A 24,583-nucleotide genomic window follows, 5' to 3' on the forward strand; every position below is an offset into this window, starting at 1 on the left:
AATGTTGATGGATAATCACATACTGTCAAAGTGAAGTCAGGATAATTCTATAAAATTAAATAAAATGCCAAAAATTCAATAAAAGTAGTAAAGTGATCCTTACTTTTACTTGTGAAGAGCGTTTCGTGGAACCTTCTGTGTTACTTTTGGGCGATTTGGTTGAAAGAAACCCAAATGTTTAGATATGGAAACTTTGAAAATGGGTCAAATTTGACCCGAGGACAACAGCAGAGTTAAAACAACAAATCAAAGTATTTGGTGAAGAACTGAACAGTGTAGGTAAGAAAAGATAGAGACACTTCTAGTAGGTTTCAAGCTCAAATAAAATCAGGGGAAGGCTGTGCGATGAAATGTTTGAAGAAGGGACTTGACGGAGAACGCTAACTCAGCTGACCTGATATCCTCAGTCAGAGACGTACGAGAGCCTTAAATCAGTGATCATTAAAATGTTCAAATCTATTCTAAAACATACTAGGAGCCAGTGTAAAGACGCTAAGGCTATGTTTAGAGGGAAACAATCTGAAGAGGAAACGCAAAAGTGGCGTTGCGTTCTCACTTTATATTCCGCGTTTAGACGAGCGTTTTGGGGGGGAAATCTGCGTGCATATGGTGACGCAAAAGTGTGTGAAATGAGATGTAGTATGCACGCCAGGCGGCTAGGTGGTGGTGTGAAGCACTGACACACAACACCAGTCGCCGTCCAGCGCCCCACGTCGTTCAAATAGCAAATGCATCTGCACCCATCTGTGGCCCATGGGCGTGCTGGTCTTACAGGGAGGTGTGTTCAGGTGCATTCTGGGTGTGCTGGTCTTACAGGGAGGTGTGTTCAGGTGCATTCTGGGCGTGCTGGTCTTACAGGGAGGTGTGTTCAGGTGCATTCTGGGCGGGCTGGTCTTACAGGGAGGTGTGTTCAGGTGCATTCTGGGCGGGCTGGTCTTACAGGGAGGTGTGTTCAGGTGCATTCTGGGCGTATTACTATCTTGAGGCAGTGGGAAGTGATGCACCATTGACCAACAAAAACCTGGTCTAAAGTCAATAACGCAGCATTTCATTGTTATTTTAACAGAGCATTAGTAAAATGCTCCTAGGCTCGTGCACAGCAGCGTGCACACTATGCTTGTTACACACACAAGGACGCACAGCAGCACACACACATGCAGAAGATTACAAATAAAAATATTACGGTGCAAATCCTCCATCATAATAGCAATGCTCCAAGGTCCAAACGCGCCTGGCTTTTAAAGGGAATGGGAGATGATCTCTGATTGGTTGATTGCATGTTACGCCCAGAACACACCTCTGATTAATGAAGACACTAAGTACAACCCTTTAGAACCATGACCCCGACGCACGGACCATTTTTTCCGTCGTCAAACTAGCAAAAGTAAAAAAGATTTGGACACGCCCTAAACACACCTGCGCCAGGCGCTTCACGCCAGTCGCTCAGATCGTTAAAATAAGGCCCTGTGACGGACAGATTATCACTCTTCTTTCTTGACAATTGTAATAATTCTGGCATGATTGAGTACTAATCCTTGTGTGTCCCTGTCTTTATATTTTTGCTCCCCGGATGTAGATAAATGTTACTCCAACCAGACCGGCCCCAAGTGCGTCTCCTCATGCTCGTCCTCCTCCGAGGTGGAACCCAACTCCTCTTCCTCTTCCTCGTCGTCCTCCATCCTCCCCGTCAGCCAGATGATCGACAAGGTGAAAGGTTACTGCTCCACACGCTCTGACAACTTCTACAAGAACATCATCATGTCGGACAGCTTCGCCAACAGCACCAGGTTCTAGAGATGTCTCGAGACATTTCTGGAGCTTCCTTCGTGATTTTGGGACTGCCCCGAATAGTTGTAGAAAATGTTGGGACATCGGCCTTTCATCGGCAGATCAGTGACTAAGGAGACTTCTGTTTAAGGTTCCAATATGAAGCGTTAACACTGGAGCCTGCCTCGCTCTTCAGGAACTGGCCACAATATTATTTAAGGCTTTGCTTTTGTTCAGAAACTGTCAGCCAACAATCACAAACTTTTTGTGTCCTGGAAGTGGGAGTGTGCCTTTGTTCCCACAGCCCTATGTTCCTACAGCCCTATGTTCCTACAGCCCAATGGTCCCACAGTCCTATGTTCCCACAGCCCTATGTTCCCACATTTCCTTTTTCATAAATTTGCATCAGATTTTATCCCCCTAACCCTAAAAAATGTTGTGGGAGGATAGGGCTTAAATTCAAGGGAAATGTAGGAACACAAGACCTAATTTTGAAAATGTCCTAGAAATATGGGAACATAGGGCCTAATTTTAAGAAAAATCCTAGAAATATGGGAACATAGGGCCTAATTTTAAGAAAAATCTGAGAAATATGGGAACATAGGGCCTAATTCTAAGACAAATCTGAGAAATGTGGGAACATAGGGCCTAATTCTAAGACAAATCTGAGAAATGTGGGAACATAGGGCTGACCCCACTGGAAGTGCGCCAATCATTTTGTAACCCTTTCCCAGCCACAGCCAGGACATTTTTAGGATTTATTGGGCCTTGACAGAAGCTCCCCCTCTAACATTTGTGAATCCTCCCGGCTTCTGAAACTAGAAATCTCTCATTTTGAATACCTCTGTGAGTACAATTACTGTGTAGCCTCACTTAGTGTAGTGCGTACATGTCGACAGGGTGGCGTTGTCTCAAATCGCGCACAGCCGTTATGCACTGACCAGAAATTACTCTTCTTATTTTCATTTCAAATCGCAGCCAGCCAAAAATATATATATATATATATATATATACCGATATATATATATACCGATATATACCGTTTTCTCACTATCTGACTATCTGTGTTCACCGTTTCAATCCCAACCACTGCAGCTTTCTTGCCGCCCTTTTTCCCAAGTTTGAAAATACGTTGGTGGTCCCGTAGCTTTTGCTCCGTAGTGTAGTAGTTCCACATAGGGATGCACCGAATCCAGGCTTTGGGGTTTGGACGAATACCGACTCCCCTGGTTAAGATTCTGCTGAATCCTCGTCCCATCCTCAGTCCATGAACACAGTAAACTCATTAATGAAGTAAACAGTGACTGTCCTTCCTTTGCTGTACCTGAAGTTGCTGCATTCTGGCTGCTGTCTGTAGATTCCTTCATCACAACTCGTATTCTTCCAGATGTTTCCTACCAGATGTTGTAACAGCGGTGATGTTGTGTATAGTTTAGGGTCCTCGCCACCACCAGACTAATCAGCATTGCAGATTGAACATGTAGCTGGACTTGAATGGCCTTCTTTTGACTGAAAGTTCTGCCAAACTACACTTTTTCTGCTCACCAGTTCCATTTCCACTTTCTCACAGCCTACTGCATTGAACGCTCCACCTACGTAAACACCTTCCCGTAATCAACGCGCCGTCATTACGGCGACCAGCCGTAGCGCGCAGAGTGCAAGCGTAGGGTTCAGCAGAAACCCAACCCCCAGTCAAAAAGCCCAATATTCAGCCGAATCCTGGATTCGGTGCATCCCTAGTCATAACCGACCTTCTTTGCAGTTCAAAGTGTCCTGGCAGCAGTTTTACAGACTGCTCTTTTACAATGGTGGCCTACGGGGGAAATAGGCTGCAATGCTGAGCGCACTTCCTTTGGGCCTGTCAGATTCTCTATATCACTTTTATTTGAATGTGTTTCGCAGATTTCACTCTCCCGTTGTCCTCGGGTCAAGTCCGACCCCCTTTCAACAAAATTGCCCGAAAAATAACATGGTTGGTTCAACGCAGCGCTCTTTATTTATGAAAATGTTTAACAAAACGTCAAAGAATGACAAAAAGAGTGACAAAAGCACCAAAAACATTGGGAAAAAAACGACTAAAGGCATTGAAATGCCTCGAAAACAGCTGAATAAAGCTTTGGAAAAACCGTCAAACAAGGCACAAACAGTGTTTTATAAAGTGGCAAAAACATTAAAAAAAAAAAAATGTCAAAAATGTTGAAAAAGCATCAAAAAATGTGAAAAAAGTTTAGATTTTTTTGACCCAGGAGGACAACGCGAGGGTTAGCAGAACCCTAGCTTTAACTGTAATTTGAATTGGACTGGTTAGCAGAAAAACACATTTTGTTAATATATCTACTGATCAGAATTCATAAAGAGCTGGTTGGTTTGTGTTTTTCCTCACTGTCCGTCCACACCGCCGCCGACTTGAGCTGCAAAGAAGCGTCTATATTCTGATTGGTTGCTGCTGAACGGCGTCATAGCTCATTACCATAAAGTTGACCTACTTTCAACTTTCTGATTGACGCTCTGGTCGCTCAAAACGCCCAAAACGTGACCCCGTCAGATTTTCCGCTCCTTGCAGCTGAGAGAAGCAGCTTCCATTGAAAATGAATGACTTCCTGTATCTTTAGAAGATCAAGTCGGCCGCGGTGTGGACGGACAGTTAACAGCCACGCAGCGTATACACTGTGTTCCAAATTATTATGCAAATTATATTTTTCACTGAATTTCCTCCTAACTGACCTCCTAATGCTGCAAATTCAACAAATGACCATTTTCACTTCTTTACAACCTGTAAAATGCTTTGAAACTCTGTTGTGCATAATAATTTGGAACAGTGCATTTTGAGTTTTTTATTTTTAAATATAAAAAAAACAAAATAGGCCTACTGTTTTCATTGGGTGGTTTGTTCAATGAAAGTCGACTTGTACCCTAACAGTTGGTGACTTGAAAATTATACTGACTGTCATTTACATCGACTATTTAGGAAAATCTGTGAAAATTATCATTTGCATAATAGCAGCAGCTACAGGATTTCAACCAGAGCCAGAATCTCAATGCTTTTCTGTCTTTCGCTTTATGTGAACGTGCACCAAATCTGCCTTTTCATGGAAACTCTTTCAAAGGCAGCCTGTGAACTTCCTGCTAAAATCCCCCAGAGACCAAGTGTATATAATATATAATATAATCACGGACAAAGTCGCACATTATTGTTTTAAATCCCCAGATAATTAGGGGTGTCTGAGAGCTTATAGAGCGATTCTACTGTATAATATCAAATGACAGAATCGGCTGACCTGGCTGCCAGACTGTGTAACTGAGAGGAAACGAAAGGAGCAGAGGAGAGAGCAGAGAGGGGAGGAAGGAAGATAAGACTTAAAAAAAAGAAAGCTATGTTATGTTTTTGTGTTTTTTAAATACTGTGATGTTTGCTTGAACTGTCCGTTTGTGCATGTGTGTGAGGAGCCATATCCCGTGTAAATATTGATGATCTATCTATTCTATGTGCCTTATTTTATAGTGTTTATAATGTGTCCACATGGTTGCTTTTTTGGTTCATGCCTTCGCGGGGTCCTGGAAGGGTCACGGGGACTGTACATACATACACACACCCCCTCCCCCAAATATTCCCCAACTCCCCCGCACCGTGCAGGCACACAGTCGGCCGCCCTTTTCACCTCGGGAGGAAACTATTCATGGCGACAGTAAAGGCAGAAATCATAGGATGTTTGAAACCGAACGGAATAGTTTGTCCTCCGTTTCACCTAAAAGCTACAAGACCAGTTGGTCAAGATGCTTTTTGGTGTAACTGGCGGGAAACGCACCGCACGCTGAAGCGCCGCGAAGCGTAGATTCGTGCCTGATCGCGCGCCTGGCTGTTCATACCAGATAAGACGCGCAGTTCTCCGCCGGTCACAAGGCGATCCTTTTCCTCTCCACTCTACAGAACGCCTCTCTCTCTCCCAGTGTGTGTGTGTGTGTGTGTGTGTGTGTGGGTGTGTGTGTGTGTGTGTGTGTGTGTGTGTGTGTGTGTCTGTCTGTCTGTGTGTGTGTCTGTGTCAGTGTGTGTGTGCCTGTGTGTGTGTGTGTGTGTGTGTGTGTCTGTCTGTATGTGTGTGTGTGTGTATGTGTGTGTGTGTGTCTGTGTGTGTGTGTCTGTGTCATGTGTGTCAGTGTGTGTCTGTCAGTCAGTGTGTGTGTGTGTGTGTGTGTGTGTGTGTGTGTGTGTGTCTGTGTCATGTGTGTGTGTCTGTCTGTCAGTCAGTGTGTGTGTGTGTGTGTGTCTGTGTGTGTGTGTGTGTGTGTCAGTGTGTGTGTGTGCCTGTGTGTGTGTGTGTGTGTGTGTCTGTCTGTGTGTGTGTGTGCCTGTGTGTGTGTGTGTGTGTGCCTGTGTGTGTGTGTGCCTGTGTGTGTCTGTGTGTGTGTGTCTCTCCGTGTGCCTGATCGCGTGTCTCGCTGTGAGAAGTCAAGACAGCCAAAAGCACCATAAACCAGGTTGTTTTATTTTGAAATTTGGTTTTATTTTGTAAAGTATCCGGCTGCCCTGTGGTCTTCCTGTATGTGAACGGACAGATTGAATAACGTGGGCGCCGAAATGAAAATAGCTGCGTTTAAGGGCGCTTTGCGGTGCTTCAGCGTGCGGTGTGTTTCTGGCCTACAGATTTTTCTAGGGCTGCAACTAATGATTATTTTTACTGTCGATCAATCTGACAATTATTGTTGTTTTGGGTCTCTTGCAACTTCTGATTGTTTTCACTGTAAATTAATGTGTAACTTTGGGTTCAACAGCAAGGGGGGGGTTGAGATCTCTACTATCTATCTAAGGAGAGCCCGGGACATGTCTGCATGGATTGATTGAAAAAACGACAAAAATCTCGGGAAAATTGTCTGAAAAAATCCCTCAATAAAGGCGACAAAAATTCAAAGAAAATGTGTCAAAAATCCCTCAATAAAGGCGACAAAACCTCAAACAAATGTGTCAAAAATCCCTCAATAAAGGCAACAAAACCTCAAACAAATGTGTCAATAATCCTTCAATAAAGGCGACAAAAATTCAAAAAAATTGTAAAAAAAAAAGGCGACAAAACCTCTGAAAGAAGCAACAAAAATTTCAATAAAACCTGCCTGCAAGGCGACAAAAATGTCAAAAAAAATTCAACAAAAACTCCAAAAATAAAAAAAAAAACTGTCCAAAAAAAGGCGACAAAAAATTTGTCAAAAATGTCAATTTTTTTGCATCCAATCAAATGTTTTTGCTCCTGATTCATCTCGTAGCTGGTTTGCTCGGGTCCAGACTTAAAGTGCCCATATTATGAAAAAATCACTTTTTCTGGGATTTGGGGTGTTATGTTGTGTCTCTGGTGCTTCCACACACATACAAACTTTGAAAAAAATCCATCCATGCTGTTTAGAGTGAGATACAGTTTCTGAATGTGTCCTGCCTTCAGTCTCTGGGTGAGCTGTTCAAAATCGGCACGGCTTGTGACGTCACAAGCCGAAACGAGCAGGCTAACCGCAACCATTAGCTCGTAGCATGCTAACGCTAATGCTAACGCTAGCATGCTAACGCTAGCATGCTACCTCGTTCTCAATAGCAAAGCACTGCTACAACACACACAAGTTCACCATAATCTACAAAAAAACTACTTCCATGTGCGCCCTCATTTAGAAGTCTCCCAGCTAATCCTGCCTTGTAACTGACCGAAGTTGTAGAAACAGCCTTTCTTTTACTGTCTATGGAGCTAGCTAGCTGACATGATCTACATCTGAGCTACTGCACATGTGCAGTGCAATCAAAGATAGTAGAGAAGAAGAAGAAGAAAAGAGGTCTCACTCTGTAGCTAAAACAGAGACCAGCTGAAAAGAGGATCTGCAGCAGTGAGAGAGAGCGGTGCAGTACAACAACAATATGGTGTTTTTAGAAAATTAAATCATGTAAACCTATTCTGGTACAACCTTAAAATACAATATGAACCTGAAAATGAGCATAATATGGCTGCTTTAAAACTCTTTATATCAGCATTTAATCGATCAATGTTGAGCTCTATTGTCACGGAAAATATCACAATTTTGCACCCCCTAATCATATATACACTTTCTCCTCAAAAGAGTGAAATTCTCTCAGCGTGGCAGCTTGGACAATCAAAACCGTGACTCCATAGTTGTAGTCCAGTCATTTTATGAAAAAAAAGGTATAGGACAAATTGCAGCAGAAGCAAACTCAACTGATTTGGTATCCTCAATATGTCCTGAGTACGAATAAAAAGACCCAAATACCCAAATATATGGTCAAACAACACAGGACTTTCACCTTTCATCGTATCCCGTCCTAAACCCGACCTCCGTATAGATGCTTCCATTACGTGCTGACCTCCACGAAAAAAAACCAGATAGTGTTCTTGTACGCAAATCAATAGATTAAAAATTACGTGACCATTTCACGAACTGCCGTGAGACCGTGTTGCAAATTTAGCCTATATTCATACGCATATTCATTATTTTTCTCACGTGAATAGGGTAAAAATGTTCACCTTTAGATATCACCATGAAAATTACTGAGTTGATTACTTACATCAAGACAAACAAAAAATGTATTACAAGTTTTTTTAAATAGTTTGTTAACATGGGCAAACGCTGCATAATCTAATTACATATGTGCTAATTTGCATAAATACCACCATAGATCTAAACATTGGGTATAGCCAGGTGAAAATGTCTTGTTGAATCTTGTTGATATATAACAGTAAAAGACTTAATGTTAAGGTCTGAATGGAGCCCATTTAGGCTACCCATGAGCATTAATACATAGAGGCAGGAAGAAGTACTTTAAACCCGCCTTTATTCATTATTATTGCAGAGATGGGGTTTGGGGCTAGGTTTTTTTATTGGTGGTTTGGGCAAAAAAAGAAATATTAAGAAACAAGATGAAGCCAGTTGGCTATACCGAGCTCGGCTCCCGTTCAATCAGTCACATACACAATATATTTTATGACCACAGCATTACGGTTCAGAGTTAGGAATCTTGTTTGTGTTCAAATAGGATTATTTTTATTCAAGATATGATGATTGCTTTGGTTTTACGGCGGGAAAAAGAAGTCGTAGCGTGATGATATCCACTCACCGCGCATCTGCCAGATTGAATATCATCACGGTAACTCTCAGTTCATCCAAATTACAACAAAAAAACATTTTCCCATGTGGCTTCTCGTCTTGCACATACTTTGAATTCTTCTGAGGAAACTTGCCACCACATAAGCACAATGGAGAGGAGGGTAGAATTTCTCTTGTGGTGCTTAAATTAAAAAAAGAAATGGTATTTTGGAAGAATCAGCCGCATCAACAATGTCCTGATTACTGGGATAATGCACAGAAAATGGTTCCCATTGGACTATGCTGACAGCGAGGACTGTGGATTATCAAGAGAAGTAGGCCTAATCAGAACATTGTTTCTGGAAAGACAAAGTTTTTCTTTCTCTTCTTTCTTTCGTGTCTTTGCAGCACAAGTAAAGCAAAAGGCCCGTTCGAGACGAACGGCGCCTCGTCTGTAAAGTGGACGAGAGCTGGCGGCAGCAGCCGGGGGCGGTGACTAAAATCTGCTGTCAAGTCGGACAGTTTCCTGTGGGTGGTTATGGCACAGTGGATATGTCCCATGTCTTTGGTGTGGGAGGCCTGGGTTCGAATCCCACTGCGATAATCAACCAATGTGTCCCTGAGCAAGACACTTAACCCCTAGCTGCTCTAATTGCTCTGTAATTGTAAGTCGCTTTGGATAAAAGCGTCAGCTAAATGACATCCAGCCGATTCCAGCAGCCTTCACACTGAATAAGAAGTCACAGAAACTGGTCCGATTTGATAAAATGTTATGAGACCCATACATCAGTGTCACGGTGTAGAGAAGACTTGGACCCAAATGCGATTCAAACAAGATTTATTCCAATCAAGAAAAACACAAAGAATCGTCCACAGGGCTGCACACAACACAACATGAACCACACAAACAGAAAGTAAGAATCAGACAAGAGACAAGGGAAAACGGAGAGACTAAATACACAGGGTAATGAACACTAACGAGGGACAGGTGATACAACAGGTGGAACTAATCAGGGTGGGGCAGAACAATCAAAAAAGGCGGGAAACAAACAAAGACAGGAAGTAAGCTAGACAAGACAAGGGAGACAAGACCAAGCCCCCAGGAAGAGCGCCGAGTCTAAAAGCCACCGTGGGCTTAGCGGATAACGGTGGTACTGCCCCCCATGGCCCAGAAAGACTTTTCACATAGACTTTGCATGGCGAAAGAAACGTCTATATTTCAGCGGATAATTTGTTTCTGGGTATATCAACTTACCAGCCCGAACACTGAAAGGGTCCTTGTTTAAAACGTTACGTTTTTAACATTTTTAACATTCACTTAGAAGCAAATCCAGAATTATTAAATTTGGTATGATGAACGCGCATAGTGGACGCGAGCGGACTGCGCCCGCCCACTCACATGACTGTTCTCCCGAGCTCATGTAGCTAGCTGTAATAATGGATATAGCTAATGGTTGTAATTCACCATGTGTTCTATGAATACGTCCATGGTATTATCTTATGAAGTCATGATACATCCCAGGGATGTATGTAGCTACTGTAAAGCCTGTTAGCTACGTGGATGTAACGTCATTAGCGTTTCCCAAACTGGCGGGCTATCGGCTAGCTAGCTAGTTGCTAACATCAGGGGTAGCTAACATGGCTGTATTAAGATCTATACATAGCTAGCTATATGCCTACATAACGTTACTACAGACATAGTGATTACATCGCCTTGGTTCTCTCTTATGATCCATCCGAGGGCTGTATGCTGTAAAGCTTGTAACGTGGATGAGAGCTGAAGCCATGGATGAGCTCTGTTCACCAAACTGCAGGCTAACAGCTAGCTAGCGCTAGTTAGTAGGTAGCTAGCTAGTAGCACAACATAATTATTAAATCTCCTTGGTTGTCTAGCTAAATACATCTATCGTTTATTTAGCTAAGCATGTAAACGATCGGGAACAACGAAAACACAGTGTTTAAAGTTAGTGAATATTTTAGACAATGAAAACGGCGAGTTCATGAGTTCACCACTTGTAAGAGACACGACAGAGAAGCTCATGAACGAGCATGTTGCTACCGGTTGCTACGACAATGCAAACAAATTGTTGCTAGTGCACATGCCCATCGTGAGCCAACCAGCGTTATGGGCCAACAATGCGGAAGAGCCGAGCTCCATGTTTGCTTTATGCGCTTTTGAGCACGCTCATTGGAACGTACGGGGCTTCCCGCCGAACGCTGGACCCAGTTCTCTTCATACATCCATGGACAAGACAGACTACAAAATAAAACAGGAAACAGAACATAACAGAAAAACAAGACTACCACAATAAGACAGAACGAAATAGCAAAACCCTGACAATCAGCTTGTACACAAGCTATGTTTCCATCCACGTTTTTATCCAAATTAAGTGATATCGAATGAAAAATGCCTTAAGGAAACAGTAAAATTCAATTGAATTTCATGAATAGCGACTCAAAGGAAATACGTTCGGTCTCATCGGATTTTATCTTGATCGATAAACGGCTTATGCGATAAACGCTGATGGAAACATTATTTGCCGAATAAATGATGAATTGCGATTAAGTTTTAGGTCATTTTATGGTTGCAACCCGCCACATAACGAAGAAGTTTTAGTTAGGGATGCACCGATCCGAGTCCTGATACCGATACCGATGCCTGGGCTTTGTGTATCTGTCGATACCCGATACCAATCCGATACCGTTGTTGAATTTATAATACACTGTATACCCTCCACCTTATACCTTCCTTCCACCATGTGGAAGAGACTTTCCTAATTAAACATTACTTTCCTAACTAAGACAAAATAACATAGATGTACTGTATTGAATTCTTATTTATTTGTACACTCAACTCTTCCAGCATGTGACACACGTGCGACAGAGGGAATCGGAAACTGGATATTTTGTCAATATTGGGACCGATATCCAATCTTAATATCGGATCAGTGCACCCCTAGTTTTAGTTAATTTCCGCCCAGTATTACTTGGCCATCAGCTGTGTGCTTGGCCATCAGCTGTGTACTTGGCCATCAGCTGTGTGCTTGGCCATCAGCTGTGTACTTGGCCATCAGCTGTGTGCTTGACCATCAGCTGTGTGCTTGGCCATCAGCTGTGTACTTGGCCATCACGTGGTATTTCAGACTGGACGTGCTGCGATGATAGCTCAGTTCACAACGACCAAACACACAGATCACTTTGGTCTTGTCAATGGAACCATTTGGCAACTTTTTAAAAGTAAACTTTCCATTCAGAATCTTATTGGCATCCATTTCGGCGTCTCGCGCTCGCCATCCACTCAAAACGTACCGTTAGCCTACTACTCTTTGGCCGGCTCGCAAGCCCAAACTAGTGTGTGCGGCGTGCTTGTTGTTTAGTTTCCGGTCTAGCTAGATCCGGTGTGGTGTTGTAGTTTTTCTAACGTTACTAGATGTTGCAACAGCATGTGAAAAAAACTACAAAGTTTGCTAGGCCAAAAAGAACGTTAATCTCGCGATAAAAACATTGACGCTGTTAAAATGGGTTTGCGTTAACGCCGTTAATAACGCGTTTAACTGACAGCACCAGTTAATTTAATTTATTACTGGAACGGTGAAGTGCTATAGCAGTGGGAATCTAACAAAGCTTTTTTTTTGGTGATTGGGATGGACTGACCCTTAAATAAATCCTCCTCCTGGATGTACAGTGTTGTCGAAAGCTGTTGTCCCAAACAAGATGCATTGTATTTCATAATTTATCAAAAATCATCCACACATTCATCAAATATCACATTAGACTCGAAGGAAAGAAGATCCCGCACTCTGCTAGGGCTGTAAATCCATATTAAATTAATATAAATATTAATCAATATGCATAATTTACAGTTTTAGTTACACCCCACATCCCCAAATAATCATAACTTGGCTTTTTCCAAAGTTTTAGTTCCTGTTTTTAAGGTTTTCGTTGCTTTCTCTGACATGTTTGCTGTTTTTTTTCTACTTTTTTGTTGCGTTTTTCAGAGTTTTTGTCGCCTTTTTTAAGATATTTTTGAGGGGTTTTTTTTGGACAGTTTTCTCAGTGTTTTCTTCGCCTGTTTTTTTGTTTTTTCCCCCCAAAGTTAATGGTTTTTGGCGGGGGGGTTTTTCGGACAATTTTTTTTAATATTTTGGTCGCTTTTCTCAATCCACGCCAACATGTCCCGGGACTTCCCTAAATGGTTGGAGATAATAAGGGTTCTCTGAAATAATTTAGCAGAGGCAGGGATATGTAGACCAGAAATGGGGAAATCCCACACATCCCCACTGGAAAATCCTACCCTGATTATATCCACATTATCACAGAATCCTGCAGATTTTCAGCAGATTTTAAACACATTTTAAAGAATTAAAACTCATGTTAGAACATCAACTCCACAATAAGCAAAAAACAGACCACTAAATTCCCGCAGATTTTCATTCTGTATTAGCCATAAAAACTGTAAAGATATCCACAGATTGTATTTGGGTCTGGATTATTTACTCTCATTGTGTTAATATTTTGTGGAAGCACCAATAGTCAACCCTACGATGTCATCGATGTTTTTGGGCAAAAGTATCGTGATCAGGGTTCCAAATTAGCACCATCTACTAGCCAAATGCTGGTAAAATATGCAAGTGGCTGGTAGATTTGCTACACTCACCAGCCAAAAAATTCTATTGAGTGGCTGGTGAAATTTGAACATTGAATAGCCATTCGGCTGGTGGACGAAAAAGTTAATTTTGAACCCTGATCGTGATATTTGATTTTCTCCATTCTACACTCTGCCAACGTTTCGGCCTCTCTGGACCTTCGTCAAAGAGTATTTTCCCAAAAACACTCTTGACTAATGTGATATTTTCCAAGGCACATGCATAGAACAATTGTTGTATGTGCGAATAGTTTCTTTCTGAAGTTATCAAATAATACACAAGATTCCGTCAAAGTAAAAGTATTAGTATCAGGTATTGAAAGGAATTTGTCCAAATGAGGCCCTAAGGCCTGTCAAATCTGACTCCAATTTATTAATTCCTGCACCTTCTTTCATTGGACTTAAGTTTACCAGAACACAAAGATCAATCTGAGACGAAGAGGTCAATTAAGCAAAGTTTACTGAGTCCATCATAAGAGTTACAACACAGCTGTGGGTTCACAAAAACAGAGTCTAATGCTGCGTTCCATGCAACCCGTAACTCGTGTTTGCACAACCTTCTTCCCGTGAAAGTTCCCTGGAACGGCAGTCCGACCCCTAACTTACTACTTGTGAACTGGTACCAGATTGTTGTTCTCCCAGTTACAGTTTTTGACGTCACACACATATAAACAACAATGTCGACCCCTGTTGATGCTGTACAGACGCCGGTGATTAACGGAGAGAAATAGAAATCAATAGACATGAATAGGCAACGTAAAGTAATTCCACACATTGTAATCAAAACAATACACATACGATTGTGTACTACTCAGTCCTTCCAGAAAAATGCGTCACATTTTCTTAAAAAATGCGATGGAATATGCGGGATATTTATGCAATTTTATGCAATGAAATTGCGGGAACTTGCAAAAACTGCGGTTTCATCATGGCTTCATCGCGGGATTTGCAGCTTTTCGATGATGTTCACGTCGCGTAATTACGTCATTTCATACAATTCAACAATGTCGACCCCTGTTGATGCTGTACAGACGCCGGTGATTAACGATGAGAAATAGAAATCAATAGACATAAATAGGCAACGTAAAGTAATTCCACACATTGTAATCAAAACAATACACATACGATTGTGTACTAGTACAGGTTATGTTTATTAAATTAAGCCCAAAATATGTTGCCGACTAGAAATCACTAGTATCAGCAAGCCCGAGCTAACGTCAACGTTAGGTAGCCGCTAGCTAGAAGGGTTTGTCGTGACTTGAAATCGTAACTTACGGGCTAAAAATTGTGTCTGGAACGCAGCGTAAGTTGCAATTTCCTCTTCTGTTCTCGCAACCTTCAAACAATGCACCTCCTATGCCATAAAAGCCTAAACTATTTTTATGACTTAAGCTTAACTTTCTGTGCATCCACCCAGAATACTTTTAACCACTTCCTCAATGACTAAGACAGCTCTTTTGCAATGAGCACATACACACATTTTGTTAATAAACTATTTCTACAGTATGTCCCCATTATTCCCTCACCTTAAAATGCTACAGCGTTTACACTTCCTGCTCTTCTTTAGACTTTAAACCACCCTGTGAAAAAGCCTCAAAGCATAATTACTCGTAATTTCCCGTTTGTAAATGAATTCTTTTTCCATAAATGTGAAGCCCGAAAGGATAGCGTGCGTCTTCAGAAAATAGTGAGATTCCTTTATGGACTTAGGCATGCAACTGTCTTCTCCTGTAAGCTCTCCAATTGCAACTGTAGAGTCTAAACTCTAACTCGTATATAAACAAAGGTTTCCTTCAATCATTAGCAGTGACTTTTTGGTCCACGTAGAACATTCAGTCATCAGCGTAGAGGTTTTAGGAAATGTGACTGTCCCATTACGGCTGCAGTTTGGCAGTTGTCTTCTTGATTACTTCATTATGAAGTTCTGTTCAGTTGCATTTGTTTTGTTGACTTGATGTACTGCTGTGGCCATTTTAGGGTTCTGTTTAACTTCATATGGTTTGAAAACAGTTATGGTTTGTGAGAATTGTTTGCCCCTTCGATGCACTTCCACATTAAAAACTTTGGATTTAGCTTCAGTTTGGTATCTGGAATATTATTCCAACATGAAGGAATAATGTTGGCAGTAACACTTGGATACATCCAGAACTTCCTGATATTTTCCAACCAAATAACCTTTTGAAAGTTTCTTGGAAAGAACTTTATTATTTGGGTCTAAGACTTTTGTTTTTTTTATTTCGTCAGTTGTAATGAGTTTGTGGATTTCCAAAGAAACTTCCTTTGAACAGTCCCTCCAGGATTTCGCGGCCTTTTGTTGAGATAGTTGCGGCCCAAAATGCCTGATTTCGTGGAAGCTTTTGTAAAAAATTGCGATAATAGTTGCAATGTTTTTCGTATGTTTGCTGCAATTAAGTTGCAGGAGAGACAGTGAAAGTTACAAGCGTCAGTCGCAGGGGGAACGGAGCAGCAGCCCCACCCGTTGCATAGAGCCGACAGCCAAGATTGAAACGGCAGCAACTTCAGCGACTTTTAAATCGTTCCAGCGTTGATGTTAAAATGTCTACAGGTTGGCAGGGCGGTCTGAAATGTTGTGCACGGTCTTTCGCTGTACGTTTTGTTGGTAAATGTGAGATGTTCGAGTCTCGTCTTCATATCGGAAACAAGCTCTCTCTCACTCCCGCCTGGTCAGCGGCTCTCAGAGTCACATGATACTGACATAAAGTCTGGCACATGGGACTGCTGGGATTGGTTGAAGTTGCGGGAAACTTCATTGGTCAAATTTGCAGAAAAGTTGCGGTGATTGGTCAAAATTGCGAGTCACACCAAATTCGCAGTGATTGGTGCGTAAATTTGCGTGAATTGCCGTGATCGCGAAATCCTGGAGGGACTGTTTAAAGAAAATATCAATTTAAACCAAAGCAAAAATGTATATTTATCAGATATTGATTTCATAAATTGTAAGGTTACTTGGGCTAGTTCAGTCATATAGAGACAGAGCGCATTTAAGTCCCGCCCCCACCGGAGGGAAGAACATCTCTCCTCTCTCCGTTGACTTGTCCTGCGTGAAGGTTTCCTCCTCGTTATTCCGTCTGCTAACGAACAACAGAAACATGTCTGAAAGCTGCTGTGTGGTGATATGAACTACCAACAATGTAAAGAATCCAGAACTTCAGTTTTTATAAGCTGACGACTTGAAAAACTGATCTTTTATGAAGACAGAAGTGGAAACAGACGAGAGGAATCAGCAGAGAGAATGGAGAGACGCTCAGCTAACGTTATGCACAACGTTACGTATGTTAGCTTAACTTACAGACAGGTAGTTAGCCTAAAACTGACATTTGGATAGTTGACTTGGTATTAAGAAGCGTGCTGCAGCTGTAGCGTTGGACAGAACGATAAAAATGTCAAAAAAGTTGGAAAAAAGGATGAAAAAGGTGGCAAAAACGTCACAAGCAACGTCAAAAAAAGGCAACAAAAATGTGAAAAATGGGACAAAAAACGTTGCTAAAAAATATAAAAAGGTCGAAAAGGTGGCACAAATGTTGAACATACAAACAGTCAAAGAAATGACAAAATGGTTGAAAAAACATTGACGAAAATGTCAAAAAGAACTTTCTGAAAAATGTTTTTATAAGCTGACGACTTGAAAAACTGATCTTTTATGAAGACAGAAGTGGAAACAGACGAGAGGAATCAGCAGAGAGAATGGAGAGACGCTCAGCTAACGTTATGCACAACGTTACGTATGTTAGCTTCACTAACAGACAGGGAGTTAGCCTAAAACATAAGTAATTTGGATATTTGACTTGGTACTGGACGTGGCGATGTGCTCTGTCTCTATGATTTAAATGAGTTAATGAGCTTAATTTTACCTATAATTTGTACAATTGTGACAGCTCTTGCACACCAGAGAGTCTTATCGACAGGTGTGTAGGATCAAAAACAGGGAAGAAAGAGGGGGGGGATGACATGCAGCAAAGGGCCCCCGGCCGCTGGCAAGGACTGAGCCTACATGGGGCGCGCGCTCACTCTACCAGGTGAGCTATAGGCCGTCCCCAATGCAGCGTAATTTCAAGATATCAGTGGTGTACTGTGGTCTACATAATACACAGGTATACGCAGTATACCCACTGAGAGAGCTCCAGGATTTCCATATACCCACTTAAAAATGCACAATGACATGTAACAACATACTTTCCATTATATTTTTGATATATTTTGAATTGTCTGTGTTTTTCTTCTTCACATAGGCTAAATAAAGGGATTTCCATCGTAAATTGGTGCAGAAAAGTGTATCCGAATACAGGAAATTACAATGTGTTTCCTTATTGTTAGAGATGAGCCGATACCGATACCAGTATCAGTTACGGCTCCGATACTGCCTAAAACGCTGGTATCGGTATCAGGAAATACTGGAGTTAATGCACCGATCCGATACCACGTAATAATGCCCTAAAGAAAATCTATGTTAAAGTAGTTTATTTATGTTAATTTTCCCTTATAACTGACTGTCAAACTGGATAATAAAAGAAAGTTCTGGGGCGTTCATTGTTCATGTTTCACAAAGAGTTTAACCTGAGCCAGACTGACAACAAAGATAGAAATAATATCACATCCATACAGGGATAGTAGTATACAGCTGTTATACATCATATCATCCATACAGAGATAGTAGTATACAGCTGTTATACATCATATCATCATACAGGGATAGTAGTATACAGCTGTTATACATCAGATCATCATACAGGGATAGTAGTATACAGCTGTTATACATCAGATCATCATACAGGGATAGTAGTATACAGCTGTTATACATCATATCATCCATACAGAGATAGTAGTATACAGCTGTTATACATCATATCATCATACAGAGATAGTAGTATACAGCTGTTATACATCATATCATCATACAGAGATAGTAGCAGTGGTGTAGTCCAGGGTATACGCTGGTATACGGCGTATACCTACTTATTTTTCAGTCAGCATTGCGTATACCCACTTCTAAATCCCCCCTGATGCGCACCATTCAGTAATATCTGTGAGCCAGATTGCCCATTTTTTCCTCAAGGATAGTGAAGCCATGACCCACCCTCCTCTGCCTCTAATTGGCTGGTACTCGCTGCTTTCACTGATTAGATTGGTTAACTTTAGGCATGAGGACTGATGAGCCAATCAGAGGCAGAGTAGGGCGGGTCATGCCGAGGAAAATATCGCTAATACCTCAGGTGCCAGTGAAAACCCTCAGGTGCCGGTGCCACTTGACTACGATAACGGCAGCAGACCAAACAACAGATGAAGAAATAACACAAGCGGCGGTGTGCCACCCCAGTTGATGGAAGACATAATTCTGAGGTAAGTTTTAAGGTGGTTTCCAAATGAATCATTATTTTAAACCACTGGCAAATTGCCAGTGGCAATATGACTGCACATTTAGAGGAGAAGAGATAACACCATGTTTGCCTCATGATAAATACATTTTACATTCATCCAGGCTGCTTGTGTGACCAGTAGTAACTACAAACTGCTCCTAATCAAGTCATGATCATTTTATAATAGTGAGCAAGTAGAAATGACAGATTTTTAGGTAAACTAAATCATAGTCTTACATGTCACTGTTTCTAAAACAGGGCTTTTTTCTGGACTACTTTAAAAGGTGAAAACTGAGAGTATACCCACTTCTCCAGGGACCACTACACCACTGGATAGTAGTATACAGCTGTTATACATCATATCATCCATACAGAGATAGTAGTATACAGCTGTTATACATCATATCATCCATACAGAGATAGTAGTATACAGCTGTTATACATCATATCATCATACAGAGATAGTAGTATACAGCTGTTATACATCATATCATCATACAGAGATAGTAGTATACAGCTGTTATACATCATATAATCATACAGGGATAGTAGTATACAGCTGTTATACATCATATAATCATACAGGGATAGTAGTATACAGCTGTTATACATCATATAATCATACAGGGATGATATGATGGTATGATGGAGCAAAAAATGGTATCGGGCCATCTCTACTTATTGTTTCCTGTTGTCAAACGCCCACAGCTGAACGTGCGGTCTTTATTTATCCTTTGTGCTGGGACTCTCTTCAATTTGTCCGGCGAGACCGACACTGGCTGCTGCTGTTGAAGTGCTTGGCCTTGTGTCACGTAGGTTATCAAACACGGTGCGTTGTTCGGCTTTTAAATAAACTCCATGTGTCGCCAGATGTTTCATCAAATTCGGCGTGTTACCTCCCTTGCATGACATTGGTTTAAGGCATCTGTTGCATGTCGCAGAGTCTGCATCCTTAGACGTGAAATGCAGCCAAACCATGGAGCGTTTTGCCTTTGGCATCTTCATTGATCCTCTCACTATCAGTTCTGATCAACAAGTGTGATGAGTAGCAGCACCTGACGTCACGCAAGTTGACGCCGGAACACCAGGGGGCAGTAAACACCCAAGGGGGTCAGCTTCTCCTCAGACCACGAACCTCCTATGGCGCCATTTTGATGCTACCAAGCCATCACCTCCCGTTAGCGTCCCATTGACTGCCATTCATTTTGACGTCACTTTGACAGAGAATAACTTTACATCTGAAGAGTTTAAAGACTCTATTTGTCCATTGTTTATTTCTAAAGAAACACGACAATGTATAAAAGGCTCCATTACCTTGTAGCTCACGTTATGGCTCCGTAGCAGACGTTTTTATAAAAATAGGCTAACGATTGGGTCATAACCACGAGACTTACTGTCTCATAGTAGAGGAATTACAGAGGAATTACCGTATAGTACAGGAGAAGCTCTCAGGCAGTTTGGACTTCCATTAGCTGTTTAAGTTTAATTACTAATGTTAACTATCATTTTAGTGATCAATAATTAGCCTGTGTCTATGTTATCTCCTTACATATACCTACGCTCTCCGTCTCTGCTAGATTGGGAATGATTGAGATTTCTCTTGGCACAGCTACCAGAAGACTTCCAACTTTCAGACAGGTTGCTCACGTCACATCTACGTCTTCAAGCTCAGTTGGAGGCTGCTCAGTAACGCTCAGCCATCACCGGGAAAGAGACTTCACTGGTCTCCGTCCAGAGACACGGGACCTGGTGGTCTAGTTTATATACTGTCTTATGTAAAAAACAGTCAGTGCCCTATAGGCACCGCGTTTTGGTACCCAACCCTTGCTGTGTGTGAGTGATGTTTTTAGATCTCATCTGCTCGTTGTTAATCTTGCACAGTCAGTCTTTTTGTAGGTGTTTTTAAATGCATTTATAAAATAATGGGTTAACCTTTAGACAATGGCGGACCTCGATATTTGCACCAGAAAGTGTTGGAAATGGTTTCAAATTCCCTCCAGCGGCATGTTTCGTGGTCACAAGTGTGTTTCCTTATTGTTTCCTGTTGTCAAACGCCCACAGCTGATCGTGTCGTCTTTATTTGTCCATTGAGCAAACATGACATGTTTACTTTGTGCTCTACTTTTATTTATTTTCTGGATGTACACTGTCTCAGTCTCCGTTTCATTTTCGTTAATCTCTGCTCTGATCAACCCGACATCGTGAGGCTTTTAGGTTTCAGGTTTCTGAATCTTTGGACTCATCAACTTGTTGGCCAGCCAGACATTTAGCATTGTCCACGCAGAGCCAACAGTGTTCAGCACCGACGCAAGATCATGTTGTGAAGATCTGTGCATCTCGCTGGCTGTCGAGCACCCCTGGCCCATGGCTCGCTTTTCTCTGCCCAGAGCGGTTGAAGATGTACAGGCCTCAGAAACCTCCAGGGGCTGTGAGACAGATGAGATGAGGCTTCTTTGGCAACTCCAAGTGGCGTAGCTCAATTATTTTGTCAGTCACTGTCATGGGTTCAGTGTGAGGCCAAAACAGAGCCAAAGACTGCTAAATATACACCAACAAATGAAGGATAATACAGACCCCCTAAATTAAAAAGCACTTATTGGACTAATTTGGATAAATTTGTGTCTAATGTCATACATGTTGACTTCCCTTTGTACTCGTAGCACATGTTACAACGTTTATTTCAAAACTTAACTCGCCTGGTGTTCTCAGGTCAAATTTGACCCATTTTCAAAAAGTTTCTATATCAGAAATTTGGATTTCGTTCAACAAAATTGTCAAAAAAAATGACGTGGATGGTTCCATACAACGTTCTTCACAAGTAAAACACATCATCAGTTCACTACTTTCATTGAATCTGGGTGTTTTATTCAATTTTATTGCATTTGGCAAAATTTGCACAATGGTCGACGGGAAGACAACACAAGGGATAACCATAGACGTATATAAACTGGACCACCAGATCCCGTGTCTCTGGACGGAGACCAGTGAAGTCACTGAGCAGCCTCCAACTGAGCTTGAAGACGTAGATGTGACGTGAGCAACCTGTCTGAAAGTTGGAAGTCTTCTGGTAGCTGTGCCAAGAGAAATCTCAATCATTCCCAATCTAGCAGAGACGGAGAGCGTAGGTATATGTAAGGAGATAACATAGACACAGGCTAATTATTGATCACTAAAATGATAGTTAACATTAGTAATTAAACTTAAACAGCTAATGGAAGTCCAAACTGCCTGAGAGCTTCTCCTGTACTATACGGTAATTCCTCTACTATGAGACAGTAAGTCTCGTGGTTATGACCCAATCGTTAGCCTATTTTTATAAAAACGTCTGCTACGGAGCCATAACGTGAGCTACAAGGTAATGGAGCCTTTTATACATTGTCGTGTTTCTTTAGAAATAAACAATGGACAAGTAGAGTCTTTAAACTCTTCAGATGTAAAGTTATTCTCTGTCAAAGTGACGTCAAAATGAATGGCAGTCAATGGGATGCTAACGGGAGGTGATGGCTTGGTAGCATCAAAATGGCGCCGTAGGAGCTACGTGTTCAGAGGAGAAGCTGACCCCCTTGGTTATAATGCATGTTGCAGGGTTTAAAATTAGCACCATCAACCAGCCAAATGCTGGTAAAATATGCAAGGGGGCTGGTAGATTTCCAATTATAAGTCGCTTTGGGGAAAAGTAATGTAATGTAATTCCATTGTGGTCGTCAAACCAAGCTTTGTTTCTATAAAATATTTATTACTTTCTCTGCATGCTATTCTATCAGCAGACGTGACCACAAGGGTCTTATAATACCCAGACTCTGGTTGACAACAATACCAGAACTCTCCCTTAATATTATCATATATAAAAATCACAGAATATTACCAGCAAAGTAAGACAATGGATGAATTAAATGACTAAGCCTTGAAATGGCAGAAAAGCTTGTTGTTTGCCAAACCGGCCGATCCATCACGTTGTCAGGCAGCCGAGTTATTATAATAATTACATCAGATGACTGTGGTTTTGGCAACAATACGTCTCTGAAAGTCCCTCATTTATCATCCCATGACAACAATAAATAAAAAAACAATTCAACTGTCTGACTGACGGAGGATTTGTCTTCACATCACTGCACCGTTGTTGAAGTTGTGAGGTATCCATGGAGAATCACCAAGACTTTATGTAACAGGCAGACCCACATGGAAGTCTGGAGAGATCTTTTTGGGGGGAAAAAAGGGCTTATTAATTGAATAAAGACATACAATACTACTACAAATAACTATTTGTAGTAGTAGTATAGTATATGTGATTGTAGGCTGTTCTCATTCACACTTCCCATCCCATTTCAGAAAATGGCGGTAATGCACACCAACAGCTGTTTGTCCAAAGCCATAAAACCAAAAGAACAAGAAGACTGAGCAGGTGCAGGTGCCATTGACATATATATAATGGACCAGCAGGTCCCGTGTCTCTGGACGGAGACCAGTGAAGTCACTTTTCCGGTGATGGCTGAGCGTTACTGAGCAGCCTCCAATTGAGCTTGAAGACGTAGATGTGACGTGAGCAACCTGTCTGAAAGTTGGAAGTCTTCTGGTAGCTGTGCCAAGAGAAATCTCAATCATTCCCAATCTAGCAGAGACGGAGAGCGTAGGTATATGTAAGAAGATAACATAGACACAGGCTAATTATTGATCACTAAAATGATAGTTAACATTAGTAATTAAACTTAAACAGCTAATGGAAGTCCAAACTGCCTGAGAGCTTCTCCTGTACTATACGGTAATTCCTCTACTATGAGACAGTAAGTCTCGTGGTTATGACCCAATCGTTAGCCTATTTTTATAAAAACGTCTGCTACGGAGCCATAACGTGAGGTACAAGGTAATGGAGCCTTTTATACATTGTCGTGTTTCTTTAGAAATAAACAACGGACAAATAGAGTCTTTAAACTCTTCAGATGTAAAGTTATTCTCTGTCAAAGTGACGTCAAAATGAATGGCAGTCAATGGGATGCTAACGGGAGGTGATGGCTTGGTAGCATCAAAATGGCGCCATAGGAGCTACGCGGTCCGAGGAGAAGCTGACCCCCTTGGTCGGTGCAGGTGAACCAAATCAGGTGATCAGGAAACAGAGAGCAACCCAAAACACACAGGGACCTAACGTACACGTGAGATTCAATGCAATTAGTGTAAATCAGGACAGGAGTTATCTCAGGACACTGTACTGATAGAGTAGGTCTAGACCAGTGGTTCTCAAATGGGGGTACCTGTACCCCAAGGGGTACTTTGGAGGACTGCAGGGAGTACGTGAGTGCTTTTTTCTAAGTTTTTGTCGCTGTTTTTGAATTTTTGTCACTTTTTAAAAAGTTTTTGTCGCTTTTTGTCACTATTTTCGACCTGTTCTTTCCTTCCTTCCTTCTTTCCTTCCTTTTTTCCTTCCTTTTTTCCTATATAAAAGAGACTTCAGATACAGTATTAGGGGACCACTAAGGTCTATATAAAGAGACTTCAGATACAGTATTAGGGGACCACTAAGGTCTATATAAAGAGACTTCAGATACAGTATTAGGGGACCACTAAGGACTCTATATAAAAGCATCCAAAAAGCAGCATGTCATGGGACCTTTAAGGCCCTGATGTGCTGGTCCAGCTCAGATAGCTCCTCCCCCCTCCAGTGGCCAGCATCTGTCTTCTATGTTTTGACTTTTTTTTTGCCTCAGATTTCCGATCAAACCATTTCTTTTCT

At 41.6% G+C, this 24,583-nt stretch overlaps 1 protein-coding gene and 1 long non-coding RNA gene across 2 annotated transcripts in view; both read left to right on the forward strand.

Moving 5' to 3' along the window:
* Positions 1-1,801, forward strand: part of LOC116045397 (adhesion G-protein coupled receptor G6) — a 48,165-nt gene extending 46,364 nt beyond the window's left edge. Inside the window, exon 19 of the mRNA XM_035995684.1 lies at positions 1,577-1,801. The gene's annotated coding sequence lies outside the window, so the exon portion shown is untranslated. The remainder of the gene's footprint in view (positions 1-1,576) is intronic.
* Positions 1,802-4,369: 2,568 nt separating this feature from the next.
* LOC116045380 lies at positions 4,370-5,282 on the forward strand. The gene is made up of 2 exons (XR_004103905.2): positions 4,370-4,585; positions 4,769-5,282. It is a non-coding gene; the product is annotated as an uncharacterized LOC116045380 (long non-coding RNA).
* The last annotated feature ends 19,301 nt before the right edge of the window (positions 5,283-24,583 follow it).

Source organism: Sander lucioperca, chromosome 19, assembly GCF_008315115.2.
Source record: "Sander lucioperca isolate FBNREF2018 chromosome 19, SLUC_FBN_1.2, whole genome shotgun sequence".
Lineage (NCBI taxonomy): Eukaryota > Metazoa > Chordata > Actinopteri > Perciformes > Percidae > Sander > Sander lucioperca.